The sequence below is a fragment of the Triticum urartu genome, chromosome 6, assembly GCF_003073215.2.
Source record: "Triticum urartu cultivar G1812 chromosome 6, Tu2.1, whole genome shotgun sequence".
NCBI lineage: Eukaryota > Viridiplantae > Streptophyta > Magnoliopsida > Poales > Poaceae > Triticum > Triticum urartu.
This window is the reverse complement of record NC_053027.1, coordinates 18449157-18463581: the sequence shown is the minus strand read 5'-3', so window position 1 is coordinate 18463581 and position 14425 is coordinate 18449157.

Sequence of the window (14425 nt, the reverse complement as noted above, 5' to 3'; positions counted from 1 at the left end):
ATTATGAGCAATCTTGATGGCACTCTCATTGTCACAGTAGAGTGGCACATTCTTCATGTTGATGCCGTAATCCTTGAGGGTTTGCTTCATCCATAGAAATTGAGCACAACACGAACCAGTAGCAATGTACTCAGCTTCAGCAGTAGACAATGATACACATTTCTGTTTCTTTGAGGACCAACTAACTAAGGATCGTCCGAGGAAATGGCATGTGCCTGATGTTGACTTACGATCCACACGGTCACCAACATAGTCAGAGTCTGAATATCCAATGAGGTCAAAAGCTGAGCCCTTGGGATACCATAATCCAAGTGTTGGAGTGTGAGCTAGATATCGAAGAATATGCTTCACAGCCTATTGGTGTGATTCCTTCGGTGTAGCATGCAAACACTAAGCATAATATATGACCTAGATGCACATAAATACAATAAAGAACCAATCATGGAGCGGTATACCTTTTGATCGAAGTCAATACCATTTTCATCAGTGCATAGATGGCCATTTGTGGGCATAGGGATTTTGACGCCTTTGCAATCTTGCATGCCGAATTTCCTCAGTACATCTTTGAGGTATTTCTCCTGAGATATGAATATGTCATTGCGTTGTTGACGAATTTTAAGACCAAAGAAGAATTTCAATTCTCCCATCATAGACATTTCATATTCCTCCCTCATCATATAACCAAATTCGTCAGTGTAACGTTGGTCAATACAGCCAAAGATGATATCATCAACATATATTTGGCACACAAATAATTCACCATCATAAGATTTAGTGAAAAGATTTGGGTCAAGTGAACCGGGATTGAAGCCTTTCTTCATGAGGGATTGCTTCAAAGTATCATACCATGCCCCGAGGGGCCTGCTTGAGGCCATAGAGGGCCTTATTAAGTCTGTAGACTTGGTCAGGATGCTTTGGATCTTCAAAACCTGGGGGTTGAGCAACATATACTTCTTCCTCAAGCTTACCATTGAGGAATGCACTTTTCACATCCATTTGATATAAGATGATGTCATGATGGTTAGCATAAGCAAGTACTATGTGAATAGCCTCAAGTCTAGCAACAGGTGCAAAAGTTTCATCAAAATCAATTCCTTCAACCTGTGTGTAGCCTTGAGCTACAAGCCGTGCCTTATTCCTCACCACAAGGCCATTTTCATCTTGCTTGTTGCGGTAGATCCACGTTGTGCCGATGATATTGTGCTTGCGAGGGTCTGGTCGCTTGACAAGTTCCTAGACGTTGTTGAGCTCGAACTGATGTAATTCCTCTTACATAGCTTGAATCCACTCAGGCTCCAGAAATGTTTCATCTACCTTAGTGGGCTCTGTGATAGAGATGAAAGCAAAGTGCCCACAAAAGTTAGAAAAATATGAAGCTTTTGAGCGTGTGAGAGGACCTAGTGCATTGATGTCGCTGGTGATTTTCTCAATCTGCACTTCATTTGCTACTCGAGGATGAGCGGGTTGGCGACGAGGAATTTGATCAGCATTTTCTTCAGAACCATTTTCTTCAGGCGCACCAGCATGATGTTCTTCACGGTCTGGAATAACTTCTTCAGTAGATTCTTCGGTAGGAATGACATCCTCAGTAGCCTTGAACTTGATGGTTTCCTCAGGAGACTGTTCATCTAGCACAGGAGGTTGGTGCTCTCTTTGCGAGCCATTAGTTTCATCGAACCGCACATCTACAGTTTCAACCACCTTGTGGTGAACGGTGTTGAAGACTCTTTAGGTGTGCGAGTCCTTTCCGTAACCAAGCGTAAAACCTTCATGTGCTTTCGGTGCAAATTTAGAATTGTGATGAGGATCTCTAATCCAACATTTAGCGCCGGAGACTTTGAAATAACTCACATTGGGTTTCTCGTCAGTGAGGATTTCATATGCAGTCTTCTTGAAGAATTTGTGAAGATATACCATGTTGATGATGCGGCACGCAGTATCAAGTGCCTCAATCTAGAAATGACGAGGCATCTTGTATTCATCAAGCATAGTGCGAGCCATCTCAACAAGAGTCCTGTTCTTGTGCTCCACGACGCCATTCTGCTGAGGAGTATAAGGAGCAGATAACTCATGAGTAATACCAAGTTCATCAAGATAGTCATCAAGACCAGTATTCTTGAACTCAGTTCCATTGTTACTTCTGAGGTGCTTGATCTTCACACCAAAGTTGGTTGAAGCCCTCGAGGAAAATCGTTTGAAGACTTCCTGCACTTCACGTTTATAAGTGATGATATGCAACCATGTGTAACGAGAGTAATCTGCTACCTCTTGAGCACTGCGTTGGTTTTCCCCGAAGAGGAAGGGATGATGCAGCAAAGTATTATTTCCCTCAGTTTTTAAGAACCAAGGTATCAATCTAGTAGGAGGCTATGCGCGAGTCCCTCGTACCTGCACAAAGCAAATAAATCCTCGCAACCAACGCAAATAGGGGTTGTCAATCCCTATAAGGCCACTTACGAGCGTGAGATCTGATAGATATGATAAGATAATATTTTTGGTATTTTTATGATAAAGATGCAAAGTAAAATAAAGGCAAAGTAAATAGCAAAGGAAATAACTAAGTAGTAGGAGTTCAATATGATAAAGATAGACCCGGGGGCCATAGGTTTCACGAGTGGCTTCTCTCGAGAGCATAAGTATTCTATGGTGGGTGAACAAATTACTGTTGAGCAATTGACAGAATTGAGCATAGTTATGAGAATATCTAGGTATGATCATGTATATAGGCATCACGTCCGAGACAAGTAGACCGACTCCTGCCTGCATCTACTACTATTACTCCACTCATCGACTGCTATCCAGCATGCATCTAGAGTATTAAGTTAAAAACAGAGTAACGCCTTAAGCAAGATGACATGATGTAGAGGGATAGACTCATGCAATATGAAGAAAACCCCATCTTGTTATCCTCGATGGCAACAATACAATACGTGCCTTGCTGCCCTTACTGTCACCGGGAAAGGACACCGCAAGATTGAACCCAAAGCTAAGCACTTCTCCCATTGCAAGAAAGATTAATCTAGTAGGCCAAACCAAACTGATAATTCGAAGAGACTTGCAAAGATAACCAATCATACATAAAAGAATTCAGAGAAGATTCAAATATTATTCATAGATAGACTTGATCATAAACCCACAATTCATCGGTCTCAACAAACACACCGCAAAAAGAAGATTACATCGAATAGTTCTCCACAAGAGAGGGGGAGAACATTGTATTGAGATCCAAAAAGAGAGAAGAAGCCATCTAGCTACTAACTATGGACCCGTAGGTCTGAGGTGAACTACTCACACTTCATCGGAGGGGCTATGGTGTTGATGTAGAAGCCCTCCGTGATCGATGCCCCCTCCGGCGGAGCTCCGGAACAGGCCCCAAGATGGGATCTCATGGATACAGAAAGTTACGGCGGTGGAATTAGGGTTTTGGCTCCGTCTCTGATCGTTTGGGGGTACGTGGATATATATATATATATATATATATATAGGAGGAAAGAGTACGTCGGTGGAGCAACAGGGGGCCCACGAGGGTGGAGGACGCGCCTGGTGGGGGTGGGCGCGCCCCCTACCTCGTGCCCTCCTGTTTTATTTCTTGACGTAGGGTCCAAGTCTCCCTGGTCTTATTCGTTGAGAAAAATCACGTTCCCGAAGGTTTCATTCCGTTTGGACTCCGTTTGATATTCCTTTTCTTCGAAACCCTAAAACAGGTAAAAACAGCAATTCTGGGCTGGGCCTCTGGTTAATAGGTTAGTCCCAAAAATAATATAAAAGTGGATAATAAAGCCCAATAATGTCCAAAACAGTAGATAATATAGCATGTAGCAATAAAAAAAATTATATATACGTTGGAGACGTATCAAGCATCCCCAAGCTTAATTCCTGCTCATCCTCGAGTAGGTAAATGATAAAAACAGAATTTTTGATGCGGAGTGCTACTTGGCATAATTTTAATGTAATTCTTCTTAATTGTGGTATGAATATTCAGATCCGAAAGATTCAAGACAAAAGTGCATATTGACATAAAAATAATAATACTTCAAGCATACTAACTAAGCAATTATGTCTTCTCAAAATAACATGGCTAAAGAAAGTTCATCCCTACAAAATCATATGGTTTAGTCATGTTTCATTTTCGTCACACAAGAATGCTCTCATCATGCACAACCCTGATGACAAGCCAAGCAATTGTTTCATACTTTAGTAATCTCAAACCTATAAACTTTCACGCAATATATGAGCGCGAGCCATGGATATAGCACTATAGGTGGAATAGAATATAATGAGGGGGGTTATGTGGAGAAGACAAAAAAGGAGAAAGTCTCACATCAATGAGGCTAATCAATGGGCTATGGAGATGCCCACCGATAGATGTTAATGCAAGGAGTAGGGATTGCCATGCAATGGATGCACTAGAGCTATAAATGTATGAAAGCTCAACAAAAGAAACTAGTGGGTGTGCATCCAACTTGCTTGCTCACGAAGACCTAGGGCACTTGAGGAGGCCCATTGTTGGAATATACAAGCCAAGTTCTATAATGAAAATTCCCACTAGTATATGAAAGTGACAAAACAAGAGACTCTCTAACATGAAGATTATGGTGCTACTTTTAAGCACAAGTGTGGCAAAGGATAGTAACATTGTCCCTTCTCTCTTTTTCTCTCATTTTTTCTCTTTTTTTCTTTGGGCCTTTTCTCTTTTTTTATGGCCTTTCTTTTTTTGGGCCTTCTCTTTTTTACGGCCTTTCTCTTTTTTTTTTTATTCCTCACTTGGGACAATGTTCTAGAAAATGATCATCACACTTCTATTTATTTACAACTCAATTATTACAACTCGATACTAGAACAAAAGATGACTCTATATGAATGCCTCCGACGGTGTACCGGGATATGCAATGGACCAAGAGTGACGTGTATGAAAGAAGTATGAACGGTGGCTTTGCCACAAATACTATGTCAACTACATGATCATGCTAAGCAATATGACAATGATGAATGTGTCATGATGAACGGAATGATGGAACGTTGCATGGCAATATATCTCGGAATGGCTATGGAAATGCCATAAAACGTAGGTATGGTGGCTGTTTTGAGGAGGATATAAGGAGGTTTATGTGTGAAAGAGCATATCATATCACAGGGTTTGGATGCACCGGCGAAGTTTGCGCCAACTCTCAATGTGAGTAAGGGCAATGCATGGTACCGAAGAGGCTAGTAAGGATGGAAGGGTGAGAGTGCGTATAATCCATGGACTCAACATTAGTCATAAAGAACTCACATACTTATTGCAAAAATCTACAAGTCATCAAAAACCTCGGTACTACGCGCATGCTCCTAGGGGGATAGATTGGTAGGAAAAGACCATCGCTCGTCCCCGACCGCCACTCATAAGGAAGACAATCAAATAACACCTCATGTTTCAAATTTGTCACATAACGTTTACCATACGTGCATGCTACGGGACTTGCAAACTTCAACACAAGCATTTCTCAATTTTACAACTACTCAACTAGCATGACTTTGATATTATTACCTCCATATCTCAAAACAAGCATCAAACTTCTCTTAGTATTCAAAACACTCTTAAGAAAATTTTACTAATCTTGAATACCTAGCATATTAGGATTTTAAGCAAATTACCATGCTATTAAGACTCTCAAAATAATCTAAGTGAAGCATGAGAGATCAATGGTTTCTATAAAACAAATCCACCACCGTGCTCTAAAAGATATAAGTGAAGTACTAGAGCAAAATTATATAACTCAAAAGATATAAGCGAAGCACATAGAGTATTCTAACAAATTCCAAATCATGTATGGCTCTATCAAAAGGTGTGTACAGCAAGGATGATTGTGGTAAACTAACAACCAAAGACTCAAATCATACAAGACGCTCCAAGCAGAACACATATCATGTGGCGAATAAAAATATAGCTCCAAGTCAAGTTACCGATAGAAGTAGACGAAAGAGGGGATGCCTTCCAGGGCATCCCCAAGCTTTGGCTTTTAGGTGTCCTTAGATTATCTTGGGGGTGCCACGGGCACCCCCAAGCTTAGGCTCTTTCCACTCCTTGTTCCATAATCCATCAAATCTTTACCCAAAACTTGAAAACTTCACAACACAAAACATAAAGTAGAAAATCTCGTGAGCTCCGTTAGCGAAAGAAAACAAAAGATCACTTCAAGGTACTGTAATGAACTCATTATTTATTTATATTGGTGTTATACCTACTATATTCCAACTTCTCTATGGTTTATAAACTATTTTACTAGCCATAGATTCATCAAAATAAGCAAACAACACACGAAAAACAGAATCTGTCAAAAACAGAACAGTCTGTAGTAATCTGTAGCTAGCGAAAGATCTGGAACCCCAAAAATTCTAAAATAAATTGCTGGACATGAGGAATTTATCTATTAATCATCTGCAAAAAGAATTAACTAAATAGTACTCTCCAAATAAAAATTACAGCAGTTCTTGTGAGCGCTAAAGTTTCTGTTTTTTACAGCAAGTTCAACAAGACTTTCCCCAAGTCTTCCCAACGGTTCTACTTGGCACAAACACTAATTAAACACAAAAAACACAACCAAAACAGAGGCTAGATAAATTATTTATTGCTAAACAGGGGCAAAAAGCAATGAATAAAAATAAAATTGGGTTGCCTCCCAACAAGCGTTATCGTTTAACGCCCCTAGCTAGGCATAACAAGCAAGAATAGATCTAGGTATTGACATAATAGTAAGATAGATTATTAAAACTCATTTCATATTCTCTACGTTCGGCAGCAAGTTTTCTTTGAGGCAAGCAAAAGTAATCAAAAGGGCTAAATTTAATGGGACAAAATTCCCCAAGATCAACCTTGGGAGGTATAGGTTCCTCCTTTGGTCCTTCATATTGCACAACCAATTCATCATTATAAGCATTCTTTTGACAGAACTTTGTGATCCTATATTCAAGAGAATATCCTAGTTCATTATTTCGAATAGCCAAATCATCATTAAGTTCAGAAATTCTATCAACTAAAACATTGGTAGGAACCCTTTTTCTAAGATTTCCATTGAAAGCAACATAATCTAGAGATTGAAAGAGCATTATTTCTTCTTGATCAAAGAGGATAGCCTCTATGGGAGGACGGCAAGCGTCCACCCTATAATGTGAAAAGAATTTCTTTGGCCTCTTTTATTATGAATCTAAACTCATGAGCCAAAAAGATAGTAGCAGCACGCTTAACAGAAGAATGCTCAATATTAGAAAATTCCAGGAAAATCCTTTGTATAGAAGGATGCATGTGCATGAATTGTCTTTCAAGTTCAACTACAAGCATAGCAATAGCATCCGCAAGACTACTAGTTCTATGAAGTATAGAACTACCCATAGAAGGTAAAGTACCGGCACAAGTAAAGAAATTTTGAATAACTCCTTTTCCAATAACATTACCACTACCAACACGGAATATTTTTATATGTGAGATAGTGGGTTCTTTAGTAGGAGCATCAGAATTATTATCAACAATAGTTTCCCCAATTTCAGACATAGAGGCAGAAGGTAAAGGACTTGCCATAACGACAAGCAAACAAACTAACACACAAGCAAACAAAAAGCAAGCGGGCAAAAAGAGGCAAACGGGAAAGAGAGGGAGGATAGAGAGAGAGGGCGAATAAAACGGCAAGGGTGAAGTGGGGGAGAGGAAAACGAGAGGCAAATGGCAAATAATGTAATGAGGGAGATAAGGGTATGTGATGGGTACTTGGTATGTTGACTTTTGCGTAGACCTCTCCGGCAACGGCGCCAGGAATCCTTCTTGCTACCTCTTGAGCACTGCATTGGTTTTCCCCGAAGAGGAAGGGATGACGCAGCAAAGTAGCATAAGTATTTCCCTCGGTTTTTGAGAACCAAGGTATCAATCCAGTAGGAGGCTACGCGCGAGTCCCTCGTACATGCACAAAACAAATAAATCCTCGCAACCAACGCAAATAGGGGTTGTCAATCCCTATAAGGCCACTTACGAGAGTGAGATCTGATAGATATGATAAGATAATATTTTTGGTATTTTTATGATGAAGATGCAAAGTAAAATAAAGGCAAAGGAAATAGCAAAGGAAATAACTAAGTAGTAGGAGATCAATATGATAAAGATAGACCCGGGGGCCATAGGTTTCACTAGTGGCTTCTCTCGAGAGCATAAGTATTCTACGGTGGGTGAACAAATTACTATTGAGCAATTGACAGAATTGAGCATAGTTATGAGAATATCTAGGTATGATCATGTATATAGGCATCATGTCCGAGACAAATAGACCGACTCTTGCCTGCATCTACTACTATTACTCCACTCATCGACCGCTATCCAGCATGCATCTAGAGTATTAAGTTAAAAACAGAGTAAACGCCTTAAGCAAGATAACATGTTGTAGAGGGATAGACTCATGCAATATGAAGAAAACCCCATCTTGTTATCCTCGATGGCAACAATACAATACGTGCCTTGCTGCCCTTACTGTCACCGGGAAAGGACACCGCAAGGTTGAACCCAAAGCTAAGCACTTCTCCCATTGCAAGAAAGATCAATCTAGTAGGCCAGACCAAACTAATAATTCGAAGAGACTTGCAAAGATAACCAATCATACATAAAAGAATTCAGAGAAGATTCAAATATTATTCATAGATAGACTTGATCATAACCCCACAATTCATCGGTCTCAACAAACACACCGCAAAAAGAAGATTACATCGAATAGATCTCCACAAGAGAGGGGGAGAACATTGTATTGAGATCCAAAAAGAGAGAAGAAGCCATCTCGCTACTAACTATAGACCCGTAGGTCTGAGGTGAACTTCTTACACTTCATCGGAGGGGCTATGGTGTTGATGTAGAAGCCCTCCATGATCAATGCCCCCTCCGGTGGAGCTCCGGAATGGGCCCCAAGATGGGATCTCGAGGATACAGAAAGTTACGGCGGTGGAATTAGGGTTTTGGCTCCGTCTCGGATCGTTTGGGGGTACGTGGATATATATAGGAGGAAGGAGTACGTCGGTGGAGCAACAGGGGGCCCACGAGGGTGGAGGGCTGATGTCTACTACACAACCTTCTTCTTGTAGAAGTTGTTGGGACTCCAAGTGCAGAGGTTTCTAGGACAGTATCAAATTTCCCTCAAGTGGATGACCTAAGGTTTATCAATCCGTAGGAGGCGTAGGATGAAGATGGTCTCTCTCAAGCAACCCTGCAACCAAATAACAAAGAGTCTCTTGTGTCCCCAACACACCCAATACAATGGTAAATTGTATAGGTGCACTAGTTCGGCGAGGAGATGGTGATACAAGTGGTATATGGATAGTAGATAAAGGTATTTGTAATCTGAAACTATAAAAACAGCAAGGTAACTAATGATAAAAGTGAGCGTAAACGGTATTGCAATGCGTTGAAACAAGTCCTAGGGTTCATACTTTCACTAGTGTAAGTCCTCTCAACAATGATAACATAATTGGATCACATAACTATCCCTCAACATGCAACAAAGAGTCACTCCAAAGTCACTAATAGCGGAGAACGAACAAAGAGATTATGGTAGGGTACGAAACCACCTCAAAGTTATTCTTTCCAATCAATCCGTTGGGCTATTCCTATAAGTGTCACAAACAGCCCTAGAGTTCATTGTAGAATAACACCTTAAGACACAAATCAACCAAAACCCTAATGTCACCTAGATACTCCAATGTCACCTCAAGTATCTGTGGGTATGATTATATGATATGCATCACACAATCTCAGATACATCTATTCAACCAACACATAGAACCTCAAAGAGTGCCCCAAAGTTTCTACTGGAGAATCACGACGAAAACGTGTGCCAACCCCTATGCATAGGTTCATGGGCGGAACCCGCAAGTTGATCACCAAAACATACATCAAGTGAATCACGTGGTATCCCATTGTCACCACAGATACGCACGGCAAGGCATATATCAAGTGTTCTCAAATCTTTAAAGACTCAATCCGATAAGATTACTTCAAAGGGGAAAGTCAATTCATTACAAGAGAGTAGAGGGGGGAGAAACATCATAGGATCCAAATATAATAGCAAAGCTCGCGATACATCAAGATCGTATCATCTCAAGAACACGAGATAGAGAGAGAGAGAGAGAGAGATCAAACATATAGCTACTGGTACATACCCTCAGCCCCGAGGGAGAACTACTCCCTCCTCGTCATGGTGAGCACCGGGATGATGAAGATGGCCACCGACGAGCGATTGCCCCCTCCGGCAGGGCACCGGAATGGGTCTAGATTGGCTTTCGGTGGCTACGGAGGCTTCTGGCGGTGGAACTCCCGATCTATTGTGCTCCTCGATCGTTTTAGGGTATATGGAGATATATAGGAGGAAGAAGTACGTCAGGGGAGCCACGAGGGGCCCATGAGGGTGGAGGGCGTGCCCAGGAGGGTGGGCGCGCCCCCTACCTCGTGGCCTCCTCGAAGCTTCCCTTACGTGCACTTCAAGTCTTCTGGGCTTCTTTCCTTCCAAAAATGGGTTCCGGGATGTTTCAGGTCAATTGGACTCCGTTTGGTTTTCCTTTGCTTCGAAACCCTAAAACAAGGTAAAAACAGAAACTGACACTGGGCTCTGGGTTAATAGGTTAGTCCCAAAAATGATATAAAAGTGTATAATAAAGCCCATAAACATCCAAAACAGTAGATAATATAGCATGGAGCCATCAAAAATTATAGATACGTTGGAGACGTATCAAGGGCGCGCCTGGTGGGGGTGGGCGCGCCCCCTACCTCATGGCCTCCTGTTTTATTTCTTGACGTAGGGTCCAAGTCTCCCTGGTCTTATTCATTGAGAAAAATCACGTTCCCGATGGTTTCATTCCGTTTGGACTACGTTTGATATTCCTTTTCTTCGAAACCCTAAAGCAGGTAAAAAACAACAATTCTGGGCTGGGCCTCTGGTTAATAGGTTAGTCCCAAAAATAATATAGAAGTGGATAATAAAGCCCAATAATGTCCAAAAACAGTAGATAATATAGCATGGAGCAATCAAAAATTATAGATACATTGGAGACGTATCATAATCATCAACAATAACAAAGCCATATAGAGATGCTTCATTGGTGAATGTAGAGTAATGGTTAGGACCAAAGAGATCCATGTGAAGGAATTCAAATGGTCGAGTGGTAGTCATGATAGTCTTCGCTGGTTGCTTCGCCTTGGTCATCTTTCCAGCTTCACAGGCTCCGCACAAGTGATCTTGGAGGAATTTGACATTCTCAATGCCAATGACATGCTTCTTCTTCGCGAGCGTGTGCAAGTTCCTCATGCCAGCATGACCAAATCATCGATGCCATAGCCATCCTCCTGAAGCTTTTGCAATTACACATATAGCTGGTTGTGGTCCTGTAGAGAAATCAACAATATACAGGTCTCCTCTCCTAAAGCCTTCGAAGACTTTGGAATGGTCAGCTTCCATGATCACAACACAAAGATACTTGCCAAAGATAACAACCATATCAAGATCACAAATCATTGAGACTGACATGAGGTTGAATCCTAAGGACTCAACAAGCATGACTTTATCCATGTGTCGATCCTTTGAGATCGCAACCTTACCTAGACCCAATACCTTGCTTTTTTCCTTTATCAGCATAGGTGATATGCTTCAGATGCGATGGAGATAAGGGAGCATTGATGTCTACTACACAACCTTCTTCTTGTAGACGTTGTTGGCCTCCAAGTGCAGAGGTTTGTAGGACAGTAGAAAATTTCCCTCAAGTGGATGACCTAAGGTTTATCAATCCATGGGAGGCATAGGATGAAGATGGTCTCTCTCAAGCAACCCTGCAACCAAATAACAGAGAGTCTCTTGTGTCCCCAACACACCCAATACAATGGTAAATTGTATAGGTGCACTAGTTCAGCGAAGAGATGGTGATACAAGTGCAATATGGATGGTAGACATAGGTTTTTGTAACCTGAAAATATAAAAACATCAAGGTAGCAAGTGGTAAAAGTGAGCATAAAAGGTATTGCAATGCTAGGAAACAAGGCCTAGGGTTCATACTTTAACTAGTTCAAGTTCTCTCAACAATAATAACATAATTGGATCACATAACTATCCCTCAACATGCAACAAAGAGTCACTCCAAAGTCACTAATAGCGGAGAACGAACGAAGAGATTATTGTAGGGTACGAAACCACCTCAAAGTTATCATTTCTGATCAATCTATTCAAGATTCCGTAGTAAAATAACACGAAGCTATTATTTCCGTTCGATCTATCCTAGAGTTTGTACTAGAATAACACCTTAAGACACAAATCAACCAAAAACCTAATGTCACCTATATACTCCAATGTCACCTCAATTATCCGTGGGTATGATTATACGATATGCATCACACAATCTCAGATTCATCTATTCAACCAACACAAAGAACTTCAAAGAGTGCCCCAAAGTTTCTACCGGAGAGTCAAGACGAAAACATGTGCCAACCCCTATGCATAAGTTCACAAGGTCACAGAACCCGCAAGTTGATCACCAAAACATACATGAAGTGAATCAATAGAATACCCCATTGCCACCACAGATAAGCACATGCAAGACATACATGAAGTGTTCTCAAATCCTTAAAGACTCAATCCGAGAAGATAACTTCAAAGGGAAAACTCAATCCATCACAAGAGAGTAGAGGGGGAGAAACATCATAAGATCCAACTATAATAGCAAAGCTCGCGATACATCAAGATCGTTTCGAATCAAGAACACGAGAGAGAGAGAGATCAAACACATAGCTACTGGTACATACCCTCAGGCCCGAGGGTGAACTACTCCCTCCTTGCCATGGAGAGCGCCGGGATGATGAAGATAGCCACCGAAGAGGGATTCCCCCTCCGGCAGGGTACCGGAACGGGTCTAGATCGGTTTTCTGTGGCTACAGAGGCTTGTAGCGGCGGAACTCTTGATCTAGGCTATTTTCTAGAGGTTTCAGTATTTATAGGAATTTTTGGCGTAGGTCTCACATCAAGGAGGTGCCCGAGTCGTCCACGAGGTAGGCCCACGTGCCCGCGCGAGGGGGGGGGGGGGGGGGGGGGGCCCCCCCCCCCCTGGGGGGCCCGGGCCCGAGACTCTTCTGGCCCAACTCTTTTACTCTGGGGTCTTCTTTTGGTCCATAAAAAATCGTCAAAAATTGGCACATCAATGAGACTCCGTTTGGTATTCCTTTTATGTAAAACTCAAAACAAGGAAAAACAGAAACTGGCACTAGGCTCTAGGTTAATAGGTTAGTCCCAAAAATCATATAAAATAGCATATAAAACATCCAAGGTTGATAATATAATAGCATGGAATAATCAAAAATTATAGATACGTCGAAGACGTATCAAGCATCTCCAAGCTTAATTCCTGCTCGTCCTCGAGTAGGTAAATGACAAAAACAGAATTTTTGATGTGGAATGCTACCTAACATATTTATCAATGTAATTTTATTTATTGTGGCATGAATGTTCAGATCCCAAAGATTCAAGAAAAAAGTTTAATATTGACATAAAAATAATAATACTTCAAGCATACTAACTAAGCAATCATGTCTTCTCAAAATAACATGGCTAAAGAAAGTTCATCCCTACAAAATCATATAGTTTGGTCATGCTCCATTTTCGTCACACGAGAATGCTCTCATCATGCACAACCCCGATGACAAGCCAAGCAATTGTTTCACACTTTAGTAATCTCAAACTTTTTTCAATTTTCATGCAATACATGAGCGTGAGCCATGGATATAGCACTATGGGTGGAATAGAATATAATGATAGGGGTTATGTGGAGAAGACAAAAAAGGAGAAAGTCTCAGATCGACGTGGCTAATCAATGGGCTAGGGAGATGCCCATCAATTGATGTCAATGCGAGGAGCAGGGATTGCCATGCAACGGATGCACTAGAGCTATAAATTTATGAAAGCTCAACAAAAGAAACTAAGTGGGTGTGCATCCAACTTGCTTGCTCACGAAGACCTAGGGCATTTGAGGAAGCCCATTGTTGGAATATACAAGCCAAGTTCTATAATGAAAAATTCCCACTAGTATATGAAAGTGACAATATAAGAGACTCTCTATCATGAGGATCATGGTGCTACTTTGAAGCACACGTGTGGAAAAAAGATAGTAGCATTGTCCCTTTTTCTTTTCTTTTTCTTTTTTTGGGCCTTCTTTTTTTATTTGGCCTTTCTTCTTTTTTCTTTCTTTCTTTTTTTTAATTTGGGACAATGCTCTATTAATGATGATCATCACACTTCTATTTATTTACAACTCAATGATTACAACTCGATAGTAGAACAAAATATGACTCTATATGAATGCCTCCGGCGGTGTACCGGGAAGGGCAATGAATCAAGAGTGACATGTATGAAATATTATGCATGGTGGCTTTGCCACAAATAAG